Source organism: Centruroides sculpturatus, unplaced genomic scaffold (assembly GCF_000671375.1).
Source record: "Centruroides sculpturatus isolate CEXI.00-Female unplaced genomic scaffold, Cexi_2.0 scaffold140, whole genome shotgun sequence".
Classification (NCBI taxonomy): Eukaryota; Metazoa; Arthropoda; class Arachnida; order Scorpiones; family Buthidae; genus Centruroides; species Centruroides sculpturatus.
In genome coordinates, this window is record NW_019384503.1 from 174,674 (window position 1) to 202,279 (window position 27,606).

At 29.3% G+C, this 27,606-nt stretch overlaps 1 pseudogene; it reads left to right on the forward strand.

Annotated features, from left to right (window-relative positions):
* Positions 1–27,606, forward strand: part of LOC111622131 — an 89,613-nt pseudogene that overhangs the window by 10,524 nt on the left and 51,483 nt on the right.

Genomic DNA, 27,606 nt, shown 5'->3' on the forward strand with positions numbered 1-27,606 from the left:
GTTTACCTAATGGTAAAATCAGTCTGTTATCATTTAGCCTCAGGGTTCTAAGAAACATTCATATTCATTGTCAGTAATGATTTTTCTGACATCACTATCATTTTAGGCCAGAAGATTAAAAAAGAAAAAAAAAAAACACAGACACTATCTTGTCATCACTCAGAATTTTTGGCATCAATCTTGTACAAGTCTAGGTTATCTTATTTGTAGTTCTTCATCCATTATTATTCTCCCATATAGTGTTTTCTAACATGTTTAATTCTTCTGCAATCATCCTGACATTTAGATATCTGTCAGTGTACACAAGGGTCTGCACTTTCTGAACATTTTTGGCAGTTTTCATTTTTGGATGTCCACTTCCTTTATTGTCTCTGTTATTCTGCTTGCTTTCTTTGAAGCATCTTACCATTCAAATGCTTATGATTTTGATTATCTCATTCCCATATGTTTATTTTGTCATTTTTTAGGATTCTGTACATGTTTTTTGTCAGTTCCACTGCTCCAGAAATTGCTGACTTTTTGCATCTATATATAAAACTCCTAAAAACTGCCAGGACCAAGCCATGGAAAAACTATTAAAAAAAATAATAATAGCCATATATAAACATGCTATGAAGAATTTATGTATCGACCATAAATATGCTGCTTGCTTGTCCACAGCTTGGAAGTAGATTTTAAACTAATAAGGGGTTACTGACACCATGTATGTATTATGCATTATTGTATACCAGTAATTAAACAGTGTTTTTACTGCATTTTTGTTTGTATGTGTATATGAATTTATTGTTTCATTTTACTTATCTATTTTTAAATACGAACATCCAAACCCTATAGTTATATATTAAAGCCAAACAATTACTGAATTATATCAGGCATTGTAAGGAACCAAGTATGATTATATATAAATTAATAAGTTCTGTAAGTGCGAATTGGATGAAGGTCTGGGTAGTGTAACTGGCAATGCAACTGCACAGTAAGCGGGATATGTGGGTTCAAGTTCTGTTTTGGGCCAATTCTTTCTTTCAGAACCTTCTAAATTAATTATCAAAATATTAATATAATTATTAAATTTAGGAAGAGATTGCATCTAATGCCTGCCTCTAGTGCCAAATTACTTAGCATTTAATTAATAATAGTAATAGTAATATAGCCCAATATAATATGGCAGTTTTTTGGATTTGATATATAACTATTGGATTTGGATGTTCATATTTCATTCATCCTGTATGAATATATACAGGGTGAACCAAAAGTAGGTGGACAGTAAATGATAACATTTATTGAGATTACGTATACAGGGTGTGGCGTAAAGAGTGGATAATCCGTTACCTGTGGATAGGGGACATCATGACTGTTCAGAAAATTAAACATTGTGTATAGTAAAAGTGTCATAGTTTGAGTTATTGGACATTTTCTATTTTTTTGGAAAATGGACTCCCTCGTTCACATTTTTCAATATCATGGTCACGAATCAAGGATTTTTCCCAGACTGTTTTTGAATACTAGTCTTGGATACATGTTGTATCAAATGTAAACTGTCATTTTAGTGTCATAGACTTGATTTTTTTAGAACAAAAAATAATTCAAAATTTTTTTTTTTGAATTTTTGAATTTTTTTTTGTGTAAAAAAAAGTACTGTAACTTGCGTGACAAACTGACTAATAATTTGCCTAATAAACTAATAAATGAAACAAAAATTTTGAATTATTTTTTGTTCTAAAAAAACCAAGTCTATGACAGTTTACATTTGATAGAACATGTATCAAAGACTAGTATTCAAAAACAGGCTGGGAAAAATCCTTGATTCGTGACCATGACATTGAAAAATGCGAACGAGGGAGTCCATTTTCCAAAAAAATAGAAAATGTCCAATAACTCAAACTATGATACTTTTACTATACACAATGTTTAATTTTCTGAACAGTCATGATGTCCCCTATCCACAGGTAACGGATTATCCACTCTTTATGCCATACCCTGTAAATATAAATTTTGAAATTACATATACAATTATATTTACTAATGCAATACAATACAATTTTATCAACGCAGGTGCTTAATCTGTTGTCCATCACAAATATTTATCAAAGTGTGAAATGGTGAATTGTAGACTTCAAAACTGTGTAAATTGCACATTGTATTAATTAATTAATTTCTTGAAATGCATCACTGATCTAATTTTTGAACCATAACCACAACCAAGTTACATCATTGTTATAGTATTACTCTTAACACAAACCACCTACTTTTGGTTCATCCTGTATATACAGTGGATTCTCAATCTATTGTTTTTGGAGAAACTTGGGGGAAAACAACTGATGTGAAAAAATGATTGACCAGAAATTTATAAAATCAATGTTTTTATTAATTATAATTGCCTTACAGTCCTAATTTATTTTTAATTGTCTACTTGGACATTACTCATTAATAGGACTTTACACTGTTGTTTAAAAATTGACACAATAATGAGAGAGTTAGTTCAGAAAAAACAAATATTCTTTATTATATCACCTGTAGTAGTAACTTTTACTGTATATTTAAATGTGTTTCGGGCTAATATGCCCCTCATCAGCAGTATTACTACAAACCACTAAAAAACAAATAAGTAAGATGTTGTATATTAAATATATAATTTACTACAATAAAATACTTTTCTTTAAAAAAACTTACAGTAAACACATATCCTAATACCGTGTACAATTGGATTATTTTTCCAAAAATATTTATTACATCTTTACATAACATCATTTTTCTGTATAAATAAAATAAATCATTAATTTTAAACTTACAATATCAACCAATGCTTGTAATAATTTTAATTTACATCATGGTTCTATTCACCACTATCAAACAACATTTAGACAAGGCAACTCTATCAACCATTTATAAGCTTTGCGTTTTGTAAACATCATCTAATATGGTGTCCCAGGATTGGTGGATTATTCTTCCCAAATTATTATTTATTCTATTTTTTTTTTTTTTCTTCTTACTACTTTCTGAACTAACTCTCATTATTGTGTAAATTTTTAAACAACAGTGTAAAGTCCTATTAATGAGTAATGTCCAAGTAGACAATTAAAAATAAATCAATGTTTTTATTGTTTATCTTGTATGAAATGTGTTTTCATACAAGATAAACAAGGTAGGCTTATATAATGGCTTTCTGTAATACTAAATGATATGGATATGGAGCATGCACATGAACATTCATTTATTCTACATTTAAAAAATTTTTATAAATACTGAAATTTGTTCTATTTTCCTTTGGTAAGAATACTTAATGTTTGAAGAATACTTAATTGACTCTTTTCTTGCACTTGTAGATGATATCATAGAAGTGTCGAAAATGTTAGTGAAAGATAAAGTTTTGTCACTTACAATGTGTTGATTGTCTTACAAAAAAGAGTTCTGACTTTTTTCATTTGTCTAGATGTGATCTCTGTTACCTCAAGAAAATGTAGAGTTGCAAACTGTATGGGAGAAAATTGTTGTATTTGCCCCTTGAAATTATTGTACATTCATTTTGCTCCTTTACACTTATATTTTTTATCTGTAGAAATATTAACATGGTTCATCCTATCTCAGAATATCGTAAACTTTTTATCTGTGATCCCTTCCTACAACAAAAAAATTTTTAGATTCCATTTTACGACAACTCTCCCTTATAATATGATGCAAAATAAACCTCTGAATGAAATTTAATTTTATTTAACCTTTAATTTTTTAAAAGCTAAAATTTACATTTTTCATACAATTTCAACATGCCAAACATTAATAATTATTACTAACAAATATGTAACACATTTCTTTATATACCATATTTATTATTTCATATGTATAAACCTTGGTCACAAAAATTTGGAAAAACTATCTAAAATTTTTATTCCACTCTTCGAGTGATCATAACTCTCTGTGCCAAAAAAGTTCAGTTCTAGACACTTCACTACTTGGAAACTACTCTACAGGTACTACATTAATACATTTTATTACATTTTGTACAAGTAGAAGCATAATGGAATTTCAACAATGTTTATTTGCACAAATTTTCTTTTTACATCAATTTGAGCATTTTATCATTAGGTATAAAATATAGCAGTTAGTGGTCTTGAAAAGTGTACCTTATAATGAGAATATATATTAGTAGCCACACAAAATATCAGTGAAAAGGCAATGCATATAAAAGTGATTATGAATTGGATTTTTCAATAATTAACAGTTGTTTTTGGAGTAAGGCATATTTATGAAATTACCATACAAAACCCTATTATCATACAGCACCCAAAATAATTGTACAAATATGATAATTATTGTATAAATGGCAACTCTGAGACGTGTTCTGTTTTATCAATGTTGTTGAGCTTTAAGAGGAAATTTCGCCAGTAACATACAGTATTTTGTAAAGCAGTAGACAAAAAGTAGCCAAAAATCACAATAAAAACTGGTTAGCTGTAGTTAAAGGGTTTAATTGTTAAATTTGACATGCTTTTATTTTTAGTAAACAAAAATCGGTGTTTTAATTTAGCACCCTCTGTTGTGAGTAAAATGATTGATGCGGGATAACATTTTTCTTTCATTTTACTTTTCATAGATATAATGTAGTGACACTTTTTAAACACTTGGCAGATTATTCATCTTTTATTTGGTTGGGATTCCAGTCGAGCAATTGCTGGAGTGCCAACCAAATAAAAGATGAATAATCTGCCAAGTATTTTAAAAGTGTCACTACATTGTGTCTATGAAAAGTAAAAGGAAAATAAACAACATGGTTTCATTGGAATAAAAAAAATTTTTTTTCTTTCAGTTAAAATACAAAATGAACATTGTGGGAATGAAGAATGTGGGAAAAATTAACATTATATGGGTCCTTATTTGGGACTGGAGAAAACAGCCAATAGATTTGGGAAAACGATTGATATGGAAATGATAGATTGAGAATACACTGTTTACACATGCGCACACACACACACACACACAGTAGACCCCCTATAATGCGGTAGATACGTTCCTCGTTATACGAATTCCGCATTGTAGGAATCCTTAAATACATGAGCCAATCGCAGCCCGACATGTGTGAAGTTTACGGACTATGGCTGTTTGAAAGGTTTTCTTCCATAAAATTAATCGATTCTAGACTAATTCGACTTAACATTTCCAAAATACGTATAATTTTTCGGGAATAATCCATATAAACTATGCTATAAACAAAAAATTGTAGGATTACTTACCGAGTGTGCACCATTCGACGATGCCATTGCTTAAGCTTGTTTTCGTCGTTGAGAGGCGTGTCGAACAGTGGGCGCATGTTTCCTGATAAATTATTTTTCTGCAAAAACTTTGCTGAACTTTGGAGACATCATTAATATTAATATAAATATAATTTTTATGGCCGTTAAATAATAAATGGTTTTTAGTAAGTCTACTGCTCATTTAAACTCAATGGTTTGTGCAATATCCGCTATTGGTCTAGATTCGACCAATCCTGTCGCGATACGAATCGGCGATGATGCATATTATATGAGTCTCTTTTAGCGTGTTTATACAAATACGATCGCAATTTTTTCGCCATTATATACGANTGCTGCTCATTTAAACTCAATGGTTTGTGCAATATCCGCTATTGGTCTAGATTCGACCAATCCTGTCGCGATACGAATCGGCGATGATGCATATTATATGAGTCTCTTTTAGCGTGTTTATACAAATACGATCGCAATTTTTTCGCCATTATATACGAATCCGTATTACATGAACCTGTTTTATAGGGGGTCTACTGTACTTTATAATTTATCCTGGCCAGGAATATGTAGTTTTACATGTTAAGGAATTTGATTAGATTTACATATGGTTACTTTGAAATTTGAAATAAAAATTCTGTTGAAACTGTGATATGCATATGTTAACTTGTTCATTTAGATTGAAGTGTCTCCATACTATAAGAGCCGCCGCAAACTACAGGATGCGGGAGCTAGCGTACGCTCGCTTGCGCTCCTAAGCCCCGCCTTTTTTCCCATGATGCTATGAGCCATTTTTGCTAGGTAAGCTATGCGAGCACGAAGCAGCCGCAAACTACACAACGTTTGCTGGCGTAATGTAGTCCGCATGACCTGGATTCCACAGATGTAGATTGGCAATAGAACAAGATTTTATTATAACCTATACTTGTAATCAGTCAGTTTTCGTTCCGAACTTTGAAACAGCATGGAAAAAACATGTTTACTAGTTAAGCCTAACTATGCTTAACTAGCCGAAAACTATTTATACTGTATATTACTATTTACATACAACGGTTATAGTATTTTCTTTTCAATACTGAATGTATTAATCATGTAATTTACGTACATCGATAAAATTCTATTATTTCTTTTTCGATATGTGACATGTTAATGTAGTCCTCCGTCTTCCCCGCTCTCTCTTGCTAGCGTAAATGCTCTAGTTGTTGAATTCTGTGAACAGCGAGTGTACTCTCGTATCGCTGCGTTAGCGAAGGAAAAACAGCGCGGGCAAGAAGAAAGGAGCGGAGCCTTCGACGTCATCGGTTGTGCTAGCGCATGTTTGCTAGCGTTTTGCTCTCGCAAAGCGATAGTTTGCGGCGGCTCTAAGAGAAAAATAGACCAAGAACAACCCTAATCTGGTCAATATGACTTTGCTTTTACAATAACACATTTTTGGCTGCCTTACATATGGACTACCCCTTTTATCTCTTATTTCATAAAATACAGTGGGTTTTAGGATTTCAAGATTGAGATATTTGTAGGCTACTAGGCTACTATATTTGGGCAACTTACTACTTTTTGGGCCACTTTAAAAATAATTTTGACTAAATTTTGAGTAATTCTGCTTTATTTTTTATAAAACTTGTGTGCCAACCTGTGAGGTTCTCCTTGGACATGTGCTGTTTACCTGCAGTTTATTTATATTATTATTATTTATTATTAATTAACGAAAATAGCATTCTGTATATATAGCCATATTTCATTTGCTTAATAAATTACATCAGTTACGTGGCATTTGGCATACATAAATCTTGGCTAATTCAAAACTTGATACTTTGAAGTTGCAATTATTTGGTCCCTTGAATTTTGAACTAATGAAGATTTCCTATGATGATGATGATGATGATGATAAAGTCAGTCAAAAACTATATAAGTTTATCTTTTTTTGCAAAAAAAATTAGTGCATTTCTTATACAGTTATTTTTTCTTAAAAATTATTTGATGTCACCATCATAAATTTTTTTATTTTTGGGCATCAGAAAAATCCATTAATTTGCACCTCTTGTTAAAATTGATCATTCATGGCATTGACTTCAATTTTATTTCTGTTTAAATCAATCAAAATATATCAAGTTTATAATTGTATAGTCTATCCCAGTGTCTTTCAACCTTCTTGAATATGCGACCCCTTTACAAGTTAAAAAATTCTGGTGACCCCCAGGGCCATATTAAAACTATATCAGTATATTATAAAACATATATAAAACTACATATTTAATTTTCTTTATGTTGAGACCTAAATATTGATAAAAAAACCAATTGTACTGTAAAATAAACAGGCACAGCCTTCTCACTGAAATTGTAGTTTTTTTTTATTGTAGTGTAGGACCTAGAAACACTTGTCTTTTTCTTTTATCCACGACCCCTGTGTAAGGCTTTTGACTCCCTGGGGGTCACGACCCACAGGTTGAAAAACAATGGTCTATCTTATGAAATGTTAAATTAAAACATTCTTTTTATTAAAAAGATTTTTATATTAATTTATCAGTTCAGTGTTATGTGGTAAATTATATAGTAAGTCTATTTAATTATTTGTATGACTTAACTTTAATTTTCCAAACCACATATTAATTAATAGTATTAATAGGAGTATAAATTTTCAATGTTGTTTGTTATTCCTTAATCTCGAGAACAGTGTTAGATGAAAGTGAAGACCAGATATGGAAAGCTTAGGGACAGGAGAGCATGACTAACTATATACAAACTTCAGAAGTCATGTGAATTGAATTCAAAATTTTTCCCTGAATAGGGTTACATAGATGACCGACATGACTATGTTGTTATCAGGAAAAGTATGATGTACAGGGGCAAGACACTACTAATTTGAGATGGAGTATATATATTTTAAATTAAATTAAATAAATTAAGATTATGATTAAAAATTGATTATCAGGGTCGGAGGTGTATATTGACAAGGACATAGATAGCCCTGATTATAAACACCTCTGACTTTGATATAGAGGTGCAATTACAACAAGCTAGTGTCCTTGTAACAACGCAACCCATCGATTGTTTTAGATTTTTGGAAGCTTTAGAAATTTTTTAAGGCAAGTTTAAACAGCACGTGTATCAATTACAAAGAGGAACCTTCTCTGTCTGCTGCTTGGCACACCCTTTACGAACCGGAGTTATTATAATTAGTTATTGTAGGACTTATGGCGCATATCTGTACCAACACATGGTGTTGTATTCCATTTTTTTGAAATGTTTAGGCAGATGCTCCAACACATTCTGTTTTTAAATCTGTTCCATCCCAATGGATACTGAGATGATTTGATATTTTTTGAAACATTTGAATTTTTTATTTTAAATTGGTGTTTCGTTAAAGAAAGAGCAAATCACCTGAAGCAGGACTGGACTCCAAAGGAGCCCAGAAATGTTTGTGAAGTGCATTTTTTTCCAATACTGAACATTATGTTTTGGGTAAAAATTTGTTCAAAACTTGGTGTGAAGTGTTCTCTAACCAAGGGACTATTGATTCAGAAGTTAGTGGCGCTAAGATAAACCTCACATCATTAGACGTCACAACATGAATTGTTGATGATGATGGTATTTAAATTAGATTTCAATCCTTATGTGGGAAACATACTACAGTAGAGCATCAATTATCCGAATACCGACCAACCAAAACATCGGTTAACCGAAAGTGTTCCAGTCACAAGTGTCTAGCAACTGGGCGCTTTCCAGCTTACTCTGGTGGAAGCTCTCTCTGTTGGATAGGAAAAGAAATTAAGCACTTTCTGCAATTTCTTTGGATTCACTAACTCGTTTACATGATCTGGATGAAAATTGTTTGTATGCGCTGGCTAGATGTTACCTATGTGCACTGTCATGGCAGCGGTCGTGACTGTTGGTGCTCCCGACAAACTCCTCCTGGACGGGAACTGCTGATTGTATAACATCACTGGTTATTGATTCATGGTAGTTCATGTACACATGTATCAATAATTAGTGACTTTATTATGAATTTAACATTAAATATCTTTATTTAGTGTTAGATATAAAAATAATAAACAAGATTGATTATTATTTTTATTTTATTTTATTGTATTTTGAATTGAGCAAAGTGATCTCTATATTAAATAATTTTTAGTTTGTAATTTTAATTTTTTTTTTTTAGCATTACTCATGTACAGGCCGTTTCAAAGGGAAAAGGAAAAGAATGAGTTTACAAATTCTCGTAGGGCTCATACCATTATGTCACCAGAAGATATGGCAGCCGGTAAAAAATCCTATTGGCCAGAGTTGGAGATAACAGGTACAAAATATTTTATATTTGTAATTTATTAAACTTTTATTATAAAAATTTTGCTTATAAATAAGACTCTCTGAAGACTCTCTATGTATGTTTGTATTTTTATTTTGTTATTTTATATCTTGAATGTCATACTTTTTAACATTCTAATAGCCACTGTCTTTACATAATGACAGCCTTTATGTAGAGATGGCGCTCTTTGTTCCCGTAGAATATCCTTTTAAAAATGTTCCAAAATGCTTGTATCGTTAATTCAAATTTTAGAGTTAGATTTCGATTAGGAGTTCGATTTTTTCTTTTTTCCGTTTATTCTTGAAAAAGGTAATTGAATATGACTGAAAACGTTAGAATGTAATAAATACGGCTGCATATTTAAAAGGTTTTCTTGAGTGTGTTTAATTAGAAGCAACGTGAGCAATTGTAATTTCTTAGTTTACTTTGGCCTGACTCCAGCCCTGTTTTTAGGAAAATATTCAAACACATCTTGAGTAAATTTATTACAGAATAGAAAAGTTGTTACCAAATTTATCACCATGCAGCACACCTATCAAGTTGGTGCACTCCAGAAGTGACAATAACAATTTATCATGTTGGTAGGAAATCATGTACTGAGAGATACTCTGTCTTCTATGGATTAGTTTTACAGCATGCTATGTTCATTGCAATGTTCAAATGCCCGCCATGACAAAATGACACGAAGGATGCATTTCATTTCTTTCTTATGTAATTTTTTTGGCTTCTTGAAATAAGTAGTAATAAAAGTATTTTGTAATACCAAGTTTATTTCTTTCAGAATTTAGGATGTTTTGTAGTTTTTTTTTTATACAAATGTATTTGTAAGTTGGATATGACTTTACAGTTATCATCAAATTAATTGGAGTAAATTTACAAGGCATTTTTGACTTTCATTTCAAGAAATGAAAACTTTATCAGTTGGTACAAATATTAAATACTGAAAATGTTTATTCATTGAAATTCTCTGTTTAGTGAATTGGCATTTTTAAAGTACAGCTATTTTTTATTAATAAATTTAAAATGACACTAAGAATGGGGGAAATCCTTATTCAGCTTGGACTTTTGTGCTTTTGTAACACAACTTCAATTAAATGCTATTAAATTAATTTTGGTTAGAAGTGTAGTGTGTTACTAAAATGCATGCAAATAGACATGTGACTTGGAGATTCGTTTTACTTTCCCAGCTGTTATATATTACAGTATGGTGATCAGTCAAAAAATGACCCCGAAGATTTTTACATTTTTGGCATCTTGAAACATCAAGAAATTCAAAAAAGAAATTTGGGGGTAATTTCTGTATGTATGGATGTTAATATGTGTGCTTGTGTGCCATGATTTTGTTAACCCTATTTGAAGCTTAATAATTCCTGTGCTTTTTGTCAAAAATTTCTGAAATTTTGCAGGGAGGTTTGTTTATTAGGGGATGCAGGGGAATTGATGCTATTAAATTTTGGTGGTTAAAGATTGAAGGAGTGGTGTGATAAAGGGTCACACTCATATAAAAATATTTTATATGAGATGATAATGTTTCAGGAACAATTTGTAATCTCAGTCCGGCACTCTGGAAAATGAATCATTTAACTTCTCTGTACCTGAATTATAATAATTTGTCCCACATCCCTCCAGAGATTGCTAGACTTAGTTGCCTCACTCATCTAGATGTATCATCTAATAAATTAAGACATTTCTCAATGAAACAATATCATCAAGTTCAGGTGGTAAAACTGAACTTGGTGATATTGTTTCATTGAGAGAATTGTTGATCAATAACAATTTTCTTCAAAACCTCCCATTTGAAGTTGGAAGATTATTTCGAGTAGTGTGTATCACAGTAGGGTCAGACTTAATGACAATTTTACTTGTTATTAGCATTTACAATTTTTATAAAACTCATCCCTACCCTGAAAATTAAGTTTTTTGCCATTTTATAATAGTTAAAAATATTAAAAAATTTGAAATAAAATATAACAACAGGTGGCACCACTAAATGCTGCTGGGAAAAGTTAAGCAACTCATTGCTGGATATTGAAGAAGGTAGCTTTGAAGTCTTGGATGGAAGCGCAGTTAATATTCCCTAGTTGTTTTAATTTTACAATAGTTGTTGTCTCACTTAATAGCATAACGTACAAAATTTTATTTTAAACTCTTCAATAAAACAATGAATTTTTCTATATTGATTTTTAATTCCAACAACTTGGTTTCCGAATGGGAGAGAAGTGATGATTTATTGAAGTACAGTAAATTAGAAAGATATAACATTGTACGAGTAGAATAAATTATTCAAAACAGCACACTCTTGTTAATTCAAATTATTTTATGGGGTTGTTTGAATTATTGAAAAGTTCAGATTAACAATTTTGTATAAAGTAAGTCTTTATCAGAAAGTGTACTGTTTGAAACAATTTTTTTCATTTTTGAATTAAGATTGGTTTTTATTTTTTCTACCAATGTTTCATTAAAAAGTAGAAAGCTTACTAAGACAAGCAAAATTTAGTATAAATTTTTTCAAAAAGTTATTATTATTAGATTTTGTAGTACTGCATATTTTACTTTCATTTTTTTGTTACTAACAGTTCAAAAGATATATAAAATTTATCATTAACTTGATATAAAAAATAAAAATAAACAAAATTGGTTCAGATTAAATTAGTGAGAATGCATTATATACAATCTAAAAGAATATAGAAAAAAATCTATGCATGTAAAATTTGTAACTGTTAAATAATTAATGATTAATCTTTTTTGTGAAGATCTATTAATCTTTACTAAAAAGTGTTTATGCGTATAATTGTAACATTTTTGATCATAAGAAGTTAACATACTATTTTTCACAAAATGAAATCAAGAAATATAATTTTCATATACTGTATTGGTTAACGATTTGGTGTATTATTCAAGTTAATATCTTAAATATTAAAAGACATGCATTTTTGTTTATACAGGGTGAACAAAAAGTCACATGTGTTACTAAATTTTATTTTGTGAGCTCAACGAAAATACCAAAAGTAGTAAAAATGAAGTTTATAATCTGATCTTTAAGAAAAGCAAAATCAAATCGTGTTATTACAATTTGTTTGAAATGCTGCCTTTGTTCACAAGTTCTTTTTATCATGTTTGATGCCACCTTGTTAAGCATCTGTAAATTGTTGCTGGCAATTGCTGTTACAATGTTCCTCTTTAGTTATTTACTATGTGAGGATTATTTTTAAACATGGCTCCTTTGAGATATCCCTAGAAGAAAAAAATCTGATAATTGTGGGGGCCATTACCCTTTAGAAATAATACAGTCACCAAAGAATTCTTGCAAGAATTACAGAATTTATATATTTTTGATGAAACTTGTTGCCAACATGAGATAAGAGTGACTGGCAAAATAATGCTCAACAATGAAAATTCATTGTTCTTGGAAAAAACTTTTATTTCCTTTGTGGGTCGCCTGAGATAGGACGAAGTCGTACCTCGGTTTGACTGGCAACAGTTCGGTGAGAACTGCCCACTGGTCAGGGGATGGCTTAGAAAATACTTTTTCTATCCCGGAAAGTCGGGATTCTTTTGTCAGGTCGAGTGGAGGAGGTGAGAGGGGTCGTCGGTAAAGCGTGAATGATACTCGAAATAAAGACGACTTTTTAATAAACAAACAAACATTTATTTAGACAACATAATCCTAACATACAAAGACTACCTACTGGCGCGTTATTCGAAGGGTCTGCGCCGAGAGAGAGTGTACAAGATTGGGTCATACCTCTGGTTGATTCGGTCTATTTTCTGGTACTGAAGGTATGGGATCTTGATCGGGTAGGCTTCGGGTCGTGTCTCGGGATCGTCCCAGGGTTTGTCGGCGAGGCGGTCGGCGTGACGTCCGGGATCGCTGCAGGCGGAGTCGACTCTCCTTCCGTGCGGTACCTGGTCTTTATACCTTCGGGTCTCGTGGTCGGGTGTCACCAATCGTAGATTTTTTTGAAAGTCGTCCGGGTGATTCAGTTTCGGGTTCCATTGTGACGGGAAGTTACTCCAGGGCACGGAAGGATAGATTTCGTCCCAGGGAAAATTTTAACACAAAGAAAAACGGAGAGTTTCATTGTTAACAATAATTGATCGTTTAATATTGAAAATTTAATTTTTATTAACTCGTTCTATTTCTCACACCTTAATGAACTAAGCTATATAGTCAATTTTCTGACTCACACAAAAGTCAGTTTCTATTAATAGTCAACAGTCACTAGTGTCATCTTTTGGCAGTAGAAATAATAAAAATAACTTGGAAATTTACATAAACTAATATTTTGATGTGTGCAACTTTTTGATCACCCTCTATAAATACAGTTTAAAATTTTAAGATATTTANTGAGCTTTCTATCAGGTCTGCCTCAGTTGGCATACCTATCTTGACTTGTCCAGAATGACACCAACATCCAGGACAGTATGTTTTCGGATTCATTGTCAGAGCATGTTTTCTGGAATCCAGAAAACATGATCTGACAAGTGAAAATTTGACTTGGCTTGTCACCACTCAAAACCTCCTTGACAATGCCCATCAGGAACTGCCTCTCAAATTGGCATTCGTGATCATCTAAAACATGATTACGCTTCTCCTGTAAGCGATATTGAAATTAACAGTGCAGGCAACCTCCTTGTAGATATTGGAGAGGTTCTTATCATAGGTGATCATTTTATAAAACTTAATGTGTGTGATAATCAGATCCACATGCTGCTGTTGGTGGAGTGTAGGGCATCTAATGAAGTACAGAAAAAAGCTATGCTGAGTGGCTAAACAGGACATGTAGTATCCATCTTTGCTTTTGTCCCATGTATTAGAGCAATGGGTAAAAGCTTCTAAAAGTGGCTATCTTATAGGTCTATGAATCATGGGACTGAGCAGAGATGAAAAATGTATATTAATACATTTGTTTTTATATTAAAATTCTTCTTCATTGCTGGTTTTTGGTGTTCTAGTGTGTTTCTCTTTGTTAAGTAAAGGCAAGTTAGAAAAACACTGCAAATTAGGTAAAGTTTAGCTATTACATTCCTGTGTTTTTATCCACATTCAACAATCATACATTTTAATGCCACACCACATTGTCTCAAAGGTGTTTTCAAAATTAGAAATTTAAATGCTCATTACCGACAAAGCTCATTTGAATCAACATGAGCATTTAGTAGTAGTGCCAAGAATATCTTTTATCAGTGCATAACATACATGGTCTACTTGCAACAACTGCCAAAAAAAAATTGTAATTTTGGATTGCAAATATAAAATGCCATCCATTGCATGCACGGTTTTTGGACAAGTAAAATTACACAAAACAAGAAGTGTATATTAAAATCAAAGAAATACGATATATTCACTTTATGTAATACAAAACTTTTAAATTTACCTTTCTGATAATTGATTCTGTTACATCTTGTGGTACAAATGTTGGATCTACTTGGCCAGGTCTATTTTTCCAAAAAATATTTTCATCAAAAAAGTTTTAAATAAGAAACTAATATTCTTAAACTTATTGCCATTAACAATTTGTAAAAGTTCACTAAACTTAGCCCCATCATTACAAAAATAAAATCAAATTTCATTCCGGGAAAAAATTTTTGTTCAATAAAAAAAATTTGTCAGTTAAAATCTGATCATACCAGCTTAAAACATCCATTTAATGGTTTAGAATGTTTTAGAACAGAACAAAATTCATACATTAGAAAAAAAATTAAATTCAATATTTAAGACAATTTCAATAGAATAAAATTTTTGAAAATTAATAATGAATACCTAACTGACATTAAAAACACTATTAAAAAATTACTAGTACTTTCAAAGACATGTTAGTAAATACATGTTTTTAACATCAGTCAGGTGTGATTTCTCTCCCATATAACATTCTCGGCCTGAAGTAAAAATTGTTTTTGTTAATAATGAACACAGTAAAATGTGTTAAATTTGAAAACAAAATGAAATAAAACAAAACTTTTTGTATAAAATCCAAAGGTAAACCAATATTTTTAAGATGTATATAAAATAATATTATTTGAAGATAAATACAAAATTATATTGCTCTAGCAAAGAAAAAGAAGAGAAAAGATAGTTTTTACAAATGTTACATATTTATACCAGTGTAATGAATCATTCTTCAGTACTATAGTACTATACTTACATTAAAGTAATTTTTCTTAACAATTTAAATTTTTTATATTTTAGCTGATGTGTAATTGATTTCTCTTTTTGACATCTAAACAAACATTTGGATATAATTTTAACATTGACTATTACATCAAAATTTATTTTATTTTATTTAGTTTGTAATTGAAGATTGCTTGTGTTATTTATATATATATATATATATGCAATTTTCAATTACACTTTTTGAATTCTTCTTCAGATAATATTCAGGTTGCCAACTACAAACTGATCTACTTATCATATGCAGATGACATGGTTATAATTTCTCATACCAAAATCAATCTCTGGAGAAAAATTGTTACAATTAAAAATTATTGTAAAGAAAAAATTTCTTGAAATTAATATTACTTAATTGAAAATTTTAATTTTCAAAAGGAGGTGGATGCTCCTCCATGTATGTAAGAAATAAAAAAAAAAAAAAAAAAATAGCATAAGAGGATCACCTTACAGAAGGCCTCTGAAACCCTTCACATTATCATTAAATTTCTCTTGCTGCCAAATACAAATCTGAAATTTGAAGAATAACTTTAAATGAATATGAATAAATTTTGAGGAATGATTTAGTTTAATTAACTTATTAATCAGTTTGTTTATATTAACTGTCAAGAACTTTGGAAAGGTTAGAAAAAACAGTTAAAAAAAAGTAAACAAAAAAGTAAACAGAACACTATTTAGATTTTAATATGTAAGTTGTATAAGTCCAGAAAGAATAAATGCTGAATTCAGAGTATTCAGCTTTTATTCTTTCGTTAAAGAAAATTCAGAGTATTCAGCAATTTGCTTTCATTAAAGAAAAAGACACTTTGTTTTTTCTTTAATGAAAGCAAACTGCTAGGTGTGAAGCAAATTGTTGAACACATAGTAAGTCTCAGTTATTTTTATTGAATCAGTGTGTTTTAAGCATTGACAAAATACTTCTGTAAAATTAGTCAAAAGAAATATTGGTGTATAATTATCAGGATTATCGCATGCACCTTTCTTACAATTACACTGTAAATTACTTTATTTCAGTTATCTGGAATCAACTGTAATATAAAAATGTTGTATCAATTTAATAATTTTTGTTTAGCTTGTAGGACTATTATTTAAAAGTTCAAGTATTATGTTATCATGGCCCAGAGCAAAATTACATAATTGAGAGAGAGCTGAATTTAATTTCTGTAAAGTAAAATTGTTGTCCAGTTGATCATTTTCTGTAAGATAATCTATTTGTAATATATTGATAAAATTTCCCTGTTTCTTCAGGGGATGGAACAACTATCTAGAAAAATTGGAGCCATGTTAAATATTTTTTGGAAGTTTTGAAAAATTTACTGTTTTTTTATTCATTAAATTAAATTAAATTAAATTTAGGACTGTTAGTATTCTGCCATGAGTTAAGTAAAGAACAGATAAGTAAACAAAATAAACTGAATTCATTATTGCATTTATACTCTATGGTTCATAGGTTAAATTATATGCTTAGCTGATTCAATCAAAAGAGATTAAAATGGTTTTGAAAATTTCTGATTGCATCGTTTAAATTGCCACTATTTGGAATATTAAAATTATTTAATTTTTTTCAATGCACTGTTATCTGACATAAGTTTAATTTCTATCTATCATTTCATCTTTAATTGGTTTCTCTCTTTCCTAGCGGGTAAGAAAACTGTGATGATATACTGTAATTTGGAAATAACAGGAAAATGATCACTTAAGAACAATTCTAAAATTTGAAAAAGTTGTTTTTGATAATAAAATACATAAATTTATGACCTTATTCATTATACTTATTATCAAGAGAGATTCATTTACATTTAATTCTATCATTGGAACCATAATAATATGGATTTTGAAAGTTACCTATTCTTGCATTTAAATTTCCAATCCAAATTATATGATCATAATTTTCTTGATAATATTTAATTAATTCTAAACTGTTTACGGAAATTTTCTTCAAATTCCCTGTAAGGGAAAAAATAACAAAGAATGAAAATATCCCCACATATTAAATAATTTTGTAATTTAATTAGAACCGTTATTCTATTTAAACCATTATGTAGAGTAATTGATTTACCTAGTGATGATTTCAATAGATTTCCTCCTTTGGGTCTACCTGGACCTTGTAAGCATTTTTCTTCAACAGTTTACATATTAAATTTTGATTTAAAGAATTTCAATAATAAAATACAGTATACTCTCTGTTAACCAGAAGTTGAGAAACTGGAAATAATACTTTAAATAAAAATTAAAATAAAATTAATTTTTAATCAAAATGTAAGTTTAAACTTGGCACATTGTACTGTGAATAAGCCATTGTTCTGTACACCACAGGTTTGTCTCCCATTCCCAGTTTATTGAATGCCATTCAACTAATCTTGCATGCTGCATTTACAAAGCTATTTTTATAAAAAAAAACTGTTATATTAAGTTTATCTTAATTTGCTTTTAGTTACTGTATTTCAATGCCAATATCAAGTCAGTACAGAGTTTATGGTATATGAAGAATAGTATCAGTTAGGCCTATTTTTAATAGTAATTCTCAACCAACCAGAAACTATATTTATCCAACATCTACCAATCTCCATGGGTGCTGGTTTACTGTATTTGAAAGTCTACTCTATTTATATATTATTGACTTATAAAGTAATGAGTTTAAATAACCATGAATATTAGCAAAATAAATAGGTAATCTAAATATATAAAATTACTTGTCCTGACTGATTGAGTCACTGATTCATCATCGCCCAGAGCAAACCACTGAACCTAGAGGTGAAATTTGGTACACAGGGTACATCATAAAAACTCACACTAAGAAGGGATTTTTCGAAATTCCCCCGCGGGGAGAGGGAGAGCATTAAGTAGAAGCTTAACCTGAAGAAAGCTTCTACTGTACTATTTTAGATGCAATTTTTTTGTTTTCAACTACATTTAGTCTTCATTGAGCACTTAAGTGTATTAAATTGATAACATTTTAGACATTGTTATAAATATTTTCATATATTTCAATTTTTAACCAAATGTTCAAACCGTTTTAAATTCGAATTTGTTATTGCATATTGGTTCGATTATAGAATGATTGTAAACATTCTAGAAAATTGATCAAATTGAAAATAGTTCATTTGATTCTCGGCAATTCTCATTATTCTCAGCAGTAGGTGTTATATAACAATTACTATGGTTGTTAAAATACTGAATATAAATGGGGTTTGCTTGCAAAACCACCACGAGCGAAGTCATGGTTAACAGCTAGTGAGTCTATACAATTATCCAACAGAGTAATCTAATTTTGAGGTATACTTATTTACTGATCTAAAAAAAATTGATTTCTATATTTTGATCTAAATTTAAATCTTAAGAAAACATTTTATTAATTTTGATAAAAATAATCATCTTTTTAGTTGAATTTTTTTTTCCATTCAATTTTCTCTGGCAAACCAACATACTAAATTTCCTTTTTCTGATTCTTGTTGTACAGCAAAGATAAGACAACAGTAAGGCAGGAGAGAACTTTTTCTTTGAAAGGGTTTGTGTATTTTTTCAAAATTACTTAAGAATTAAATTTCTAAACTGTCTTTGATGATAAAATCACTTTTATTATTGACTTAAAAAGTTTTATTTGAAATTATTGTGCTAGGTTGCAGAGATGTATCAGAAATGTTTGCATGAATTAGTGAAATTTATACAAGATGATTTAAATAATTCACTGTTTCAAAGGGAAAATTCATAACCACTAATTTTTGCTAGAAATTCATTTAGTTTGTCATTCTCAAATTCTACAATTTGCATATTTTTTAAAATATTTTTTAACATTATTATTGTCATCTTTTAGAATTTGAATATCTGCTTTAATTGATTGTAACTGATTATTTAAATTAGTAAAATTTATTTGCATTAATTTTTATAAATATATTTATAAAAATATAACTTTATATAACTTTAGACTCAGTTTATACATTGGATACAATATTAAAATAGTCATACAAGTTAGATTTTTCATTATTCTGACTTACGGAATGTTAAAAGTTCATTACTTTTTTTTCTTTGTCTTAATTTTATTCTGTAGTTAATAAAGATTCTGTCAGTTTCTCTTGGTGTCACTTTGAGATCATCTTTTTCCTTTTCTGTGTATCCAAGTGCTTTTTGTTACTGGACTAGGTAGAATGTTGCAAAGGACTGGAATCCAGTTTAACTCTTCATGAAATAGAAGAATGCTAATTAAATATAGACTAAAAACAGTCTTCATAGCGAACTAGCAGTTTTTAATTATTGTTTTCAAAATTCACATCACAGATCAGACTTACAAAACAAAAACACACCAACATCCATCTAAGTCAGTAGTGCCCTCCATAAATTTTGTTTCAGTATATTGGCATTTATCCAATATTGAACATATTTAAATTTTTTATTTGTTTTAGTTTTATGACATTAAAATAATGAACAGATGTTTTTTTACCAACAGAAATTATTAGTTAGTTTTTATTTCTATATACTTCAAAGAAGAAGAAACATTCAGAGTTAACAAGGATATCTAGTTGATTTGATACTATAAAAAAAAAAAAAGATATATATATATATATATCAAACCTTGACAATTTTTAATGATTGTAAATTAATTGAATATTGATCATATCTTAAGTTTTTAAACTGTATAGTATTTTTATCTTAAAATGCCTAAAAATAATAATAATAATTTAGAGAATGAGTTTAATATAAAAACAAAAAGTAATTGAAAACTGGAAGACAAATGTTATGTTTCCTTTTGCTTATACTTTGTTAAGATTATATTTCTTTTTCATGAATTTATACTTTCTATATGTTCATAGAATTAATAACAATGGCATTTAATAAATATTGTTTGCATTGATAATGGCTATTTTTGATAAGATCATAGACTAGTTTACAATAGCTTCTTTGTAAGAAATCCAAACTATTTTTCAGTTCATTCGGAATGGTAGTATGTCTTATTAATCTTATCTAGAACATTTATTTTTATTTTATGTAATATATATTATTTTATTTTACAATTTTACTGAACCATTTTTTTAACCTGACAGAAATAAGTGTATTTTTTTTTCTTGGTGGTGATGACAAATGTTTTTATAAAATTTATGATTTTATTATTCAGAAAAATTTTTGAATTATTTCTAGGGTTTGTCTCAGAATTTTTCTGTTCCTAAGACTCCAAATCCTGGAAATTCCTGGGACTGTAAAAAATTTTATTATTTAAATCGTAATTTATTCTTATATTTCAATACAGTTTATTTACATTTTAATGTATTTATGGAATGAATTAAATATAGATTTTAAATTGAAAGATTTTGATAATTTTTTTTAATTCAGTATGTACAAAAAAAAATTTAAATATAAACAGAAAATAATGAAGAAAAATCTTACTTTGCAACTTTTAGAATGGGGAAATAGCTGAGACATTGGTAGAAAAATACTGAGTTTTGAATAAAAACACTGACAGCAAAAAAAGTGAAAAAAATTATTTATTAACATTGATATTTCACAATGTTTATATTAAATACCTTTAATAAACAAAATTTAATATTTGCATATGATATCATGATAAACATTGTCACGACTATGGCAATAGCTTTATACTCTTTAACATCACAATTTAAAACAAGGCAAATATTTTACAGGGCATATCTTAAATCCACACCCAGATTTATCATGTGTTCCATCTTGTTGTGTCTTGGATCTTGAAATTGTATGATGTGTGCCTCCTGTTATATGTTTTTGTGCAATGTTTTGCTTTGTTAATAATTTCTTTTGTTACAGTACAAGATACTCATGACAATTGCCATCAGTCAGTTTATTTTACTGCAATTATTAAGTATTAAGGACAATAATTTTTCTGGTTATTTCCTATCTGTGCCTTTTTTTTTACCATACTTAATATCTTTTTCTTTTGCCACACAGCAATGCAGGGGAGGTCCTGCCAATGCTGTGTAGTGAAACCAGCCTTACTATTTTACAGAGATTACAAATCTTTGTAAAATACTAAGGCTGATGATTGTTCTTTCTTCAGAAAGTTCATACCATATGGCCTACATATTCTTAAGCAATGAATCAGATATTTCTTCTTTTTGGGCAGAGAAACTGTAGTGCTGCTCAATAATTTGGTGTAGTCTAACTGTAAAAGTAACTTGTTTCCTTCTGCAGATGAGTTGGCCATAATTGATTTCACTGCCAACATGATGGCACTTGCCAGACTTGAAGATACAATTTATCTTATCTGCCATTTAAAATTATCATATTTGAGCCAAAATTCTCAAACATATATAAAACAATTAATAATCTTAGTTCTTTCCTAATTAAAGAAATTGAGGACATCATTCTGGTTCACTTTAGTTGTCTATAATAAAATACTTACAATGTCTTCAGCATATATATTAGTGTTAGACTTGATAAATTACATGTTTATATGATGATATTAAATTTTTTAAAAACACTGACAAAAGGGAAAAGTGGTGCACTCTTCATAATTGCAACCATTAGCATACAAAATGTTGATGGTTGGCAAGTATGAAAAGTATAATATTTATTATTAATTACATAAAACTAAAATATATGAAAATTAAATTAACATATGTTAAGTACAAACAAAATGTTTGTTTACCTTATGAATTAACTGGTAAGAAAAATAATTGTGTGAAGGAACTGACTTAGAGGAGGGCATTATAATATATATGTTTATTATCTATGATGCTTTTTTTTGCTTTTAGTTTATAGTTATATTAATCTTAGATGATATTGTATTTAATATGTATTTCTTTTAAATAAATCTATAAATAACAAATAATAATGTTATATTTATTGCAGTCATTAAAAAGTTTTATTAGTTCATAATAAAATTTTATTGTCTATGATACAACACTCATTTTAATGAAACTAAAAATTATAATAAATTTGACACTATTTTTGTTTATTTTTTAAATTTAATTTTATAAAAGTCTCAAGTTTAAAAACTCAATATCAAACAGATTATTCTAAACCTAATGTTTTTAGCTTGTAGATCATTAACAGGATCAGACACATGTTTCTTTATCCTCGCCTTTTCCCATGTTTATGTGGGGTTGGCTTTTTCTCTCTTTTCCCCTCTGATTTAATTTTTCCTCCACCTTATCTTTCCAATGCAACGTTGGTTTTCCTCTCTTCCTCCTTCCTTTCACTACCAGTTTTCTGACCCTCTTTCCAACATAATCTTCACTACTTTGCTCTACGTGACCAAACTACCTCAACCTGCATTCTTGCATCTTTTTGCTCAAGGGGCCCACCTTAACAGAACATCTAATAAAATCATTCCTTATTCTATCCTTCCTTGACACTCCACACATCCATCTCAATATTCTCATCTCCGCCATCTCCATCGTTCTTTCTTAGGCTCTTGTGATTGCCCATGTACAACATTGCACATCTAACAACCGATTTGTACAATTTACCTTTCAGTTTGCAGCTAACTTTCTTGTCTCATAACACACTGCTCAGCTTCCTCCAGTTTAACCATCCACATGTAATTCTATGTTGCACTTCCAAGTTCAATCCTCTCGATGTCGACAGAGGCCCCAAGATACTTATAACTTGAAAACTCAAGAAACCACAGGAAGCAGCACATTTTAGATTTTAATATTGCACTCATCCCTACCATTCAGAGTCATATAAGCTGTTTTAGTTCTGCTAATCCTCATGCCCCTTTCCTCCACTCTTCCAGTTTTTTCTCAGCCTTTGTTCAGGAATGTTCACACAGCAGAATGTCATCTGCAAACAGCATACTCCACAGAGCACCACACTTTGCATCTCAAACCATCATGTACATTATCAGATCAAACAGATAAGGCCAAGGGCCAATTTCTGATGTAAACCAACATTAATGAAGAACCCTTCTGTAGTGCTCACGCTGCTCTTAACTTGGGTCTCTGCTTCCTTGTATGAGCTTAACATATTTTTCTGGAACATTCTTTTCTCTCAAACATTTCCGTACCTCTTGCCTTGTTACCCTATCATATGCCTTTTCTAGATCTATGAACACCGTGTGCAAATCTTCCTGCATTTTCCTGCGCTTTTCCATAAACTGTTTTAGAGCAAAGATAGCATCAATTGTACTCCTTCTCAGAAAAAAGCCAAACTGTTCCTCTCCAATCTCAGATTCCTGCCTAATCCTTCTTTCTACAATTTTCTCCCAAATCTTCATAATATGGGACAATATCTTTATACCTCTGTAATTTTCGCAATTCTGTACATTCCCTTTATCTTTAAAGATCGGCACAAGAATGCTCTTCCTCCATTCATCTGGGATTTTCTCCTGCTGCCAGAGTTTATTCATAAGGTCCCAGAGGATATCAATTCCCTCTTACCCAAACTTCTCCAAGCCTCAACTGGAATATGATCAGTGCCTACTGCTTTCCCAGTCTTCATTTCCTTAAGCACACTTTCCACTTCTTTTCTGCTAATATCTTGCACCTCTGCTAATATCTTCATTTGCCTCTCCATTTTCATATAAAGTTCTGGGGTTTTCTTCATTCAATAAATTCCTAAAATATTGTTTTCATCTTTCCTTGACTCTTTTGTAATCTTGTAATACCACTCCTTTATCATCTTTAATCAGTTTAATTGAGGTAAAATCTTTTGATGCCTATTAAACTTTTAATAAGTTTAATAGGCATTAAAAGGCATTTAAAAGATTTTATTGTGTGGTATTTTATTGAGTGAAAATCTTTAAAAAGATTTTATTGAGTGGTATTACAAGATTACGAAAGGGTCAAGGAAAGATGAAATTCAAAAATAGGATCAGACAAATCCTATTTTTGAATTTGTTTGATCTTAATGATCATCTATAAATAGACTAAAAACATTGGATTTAGAGTAATTTGTCACTATTTAGTGTTGAATTCTTAAGTTTGTTTAAACAATTGCTTAATGTCAAATCTTCAGCTATTTTTCTGAGATTCAAAACAAAAAATTTTAAATATTTTTGATCAGCAACTCTCACTATAATTTTTCAAATTTATTCATTTATTTTTATTGTGATTTTCATTTACATTATAATTAATTCCTAAGAATTAAATCTAGAATTTTTATATGACATAGTTATTGCATATTTATTTTGTTTTACAATAATTAAAAATATATAATTATGTATTAAACTTATCCTCATACACTTTTTCAATTATTGAAAGATATTTACAAGAACTTATGAATAAAAGAAATCTTATAATTTCAAAATAAAAAGTAAAATAATATAATTAGAATATGAATTTAAAACAAAAATTTAAAGTCTATTTGGATTAAACATTAAACACTGATTTGATATGTAATAAAAAATTTTATAAACTATATTTATAATAAATTTTTTCCTCTGTCAATTTTATTATAGGTCCACGTCATATAAATTTTTTTCATCAGTCATTTATTGAATGTTTTCAGAAATTTACTATAATAAAAATATATCAAAAATAAATCATCTAACTATAAAATTTGTAAAAAGTCTACTATTAAGAAAGATTATTGAAGACATTAACTTAGAATTTTCATTTATTGTTCATGATTTCTAATGATACATATGATTTATTTAAAAAGTTATTTTTATTGCATTAGACTGAAGTTTAAATACTATAGAACAATTTATTGTATAAATTTATTACATGAAAATAATAATAAATTACTTGTATTCCTAATCATGTAATGGGTATGATTCTTAATTAGGAAGTTTTTTACTGCAGTTTTCCATTCAATATAGTTTTGATAGATAAAATGGGATACAGAAATGAAAAGTTTCATATCCTTTAGAAAAATGTAACATTTTCCCATTTCATATTATGGATTTTTTGGAGAGTAAAGTAGTTAAAACACTGTTTTTATAATTTTCTTTATATAAATTTGGTACTTTTTTGCTTCTCTTGATATCTATATAAATAGATTTTTTACATACTAAATAACAACAAGACTAATAAACAAAGTTTTAACAGATTTTTATAAATCTCATACTTTTTTTGTTTTTTAATTTGAGAAATTGTAAACACTTATGTCAGATATATTTTAAAATTCTTTTTCATCATCTTTATATTGCTTAACAAATAATAATTTACATATATTTGTAAAAAGTAATTGTTACAGTTAAATTCAAATTCAGTTTGATAAGAAGATTCAAGGTTCTATGTTAAAACAGTTAATAGAATAACTTAATGAATGATTTGTAAATAAACAAAACTAAACTGTAACCTTAAACTAGTTACAATATTCATAACTTTTAAATATTTGAAGAATCATTACACAATAATATGTACAGTACATATCAGAATGTCAAATTTTTTTAATAAATAGATGAGCCCTAAAAAGTGCACAAATTTTTTGATATGTTGGAAACCAGAAAGTTCTTTTCTGAATCTGAAGATTTTTTGAAACTGAATGTCTTTCAACAAGAGAAAATATTACTATATATTTGGTTTTTTGTTAAATAAGAATCCAATTACTTGTGCAGCATTACAACCATGATTGTATTAATTGTTATAGTATTAACAAGACATAAAAAAAATTTTTACGGGTCATCAGGTGGACAGTACTTATTTAAAAAATTGAGATAGAGAGAGAGTCTGCCTGTCCCTGGTTTGGTTCTCATTTTTAGTGCATTCAATGTAATTTTAAGATCTAGTTCAGTTTCTATCTAGGTCAAGTTTATTTCTCTTTCCATCTTGATTTCTTTCTTTTGATAGACACAGTGGTACATAATTTTCTGTTTACTTTAATTTACAACAGCTTAAAGCTAACATTAGTAATTTTGAGATAAAAAGTTAAGCTTTCTTATATGAAAGAATAATGTAGTTATCATTTCATTGCTTTTTTGAACTAACTATTCTTAAAATAAAAATAAAAATGCAGATTTTTGTTCCTTTTGCCTGCCTTATCATTTTAGATGATATGATATAGACCTTCAAGAAAAATGTCTTTCTTAACTGCATTAACAATTCAAATTATATTAAATTATTTTCCCATTGGCAAAATGCAGACTTTAGATGCTATTGCAAAATTTAAAGTTTGATATTTAATAAACAATAGAAAGCAAATAAGCTAGATCACTATCTTAATTGTTTTAAGTTCAGATTTAAACAAAATTTATATTATTTTTTCTTTGAAATGTGTTCATTTTTTATGATAGAGTTCTGAATTATTATTATTTACTTTGAATTAGAAAGTGTTGTTCAATAATGATTAGTTGAAGTTGAATTTTTGTCTGTTATGCTTTTGATTTTTTCTCCCTTAAAGTGGATTTATGCAGTCTGAAAGTACTTGAGAACTTCCATTTGTTTTTCTATTTTACTCCACTGAAGATTTTTTAAACTATAATTGATTTTATATTAAACAATTTCTAAATATAGTATTTATATATAAATTTATTTTTAAAAATATGAATATAAAATAACAATTTTATTATTTTACTTAACATAAGGTTTTTAAATATACTAGAGTGATGGTAGAAATATTGAAGCTCCTTAATATACTTGATTAGATAGGAGAACAAAACTGGATCTTTCTCAGTACAGTAATACCCCAACTTACGCTACCCCAACTTATGCGAACCCTGATTTACACAATTTTCAAATCTCGTCGATTCGTCTTTGGTTTGAGCACCATGCAACTCTTGATCACTCATGCCCCCCACACTATTGTTCAGATTACATGTTCAGACGTGTTACGCGGAATCAATACATAGCTACAATTTACAGTAGAACCTCGATTATCCGGACTAATTGGGGATGAAGGTAGTCCGGATAAGGAAAAATCCGGATAATCGAAACAAATACTTTAATTTATCTTTTAATGATAATACAACACGTTTTCNTTCTGTGTTTGTTATGTCTATGGAGACTTGAGAGACTCTATGTGGTGATTTTTTGTAACTGTGAACG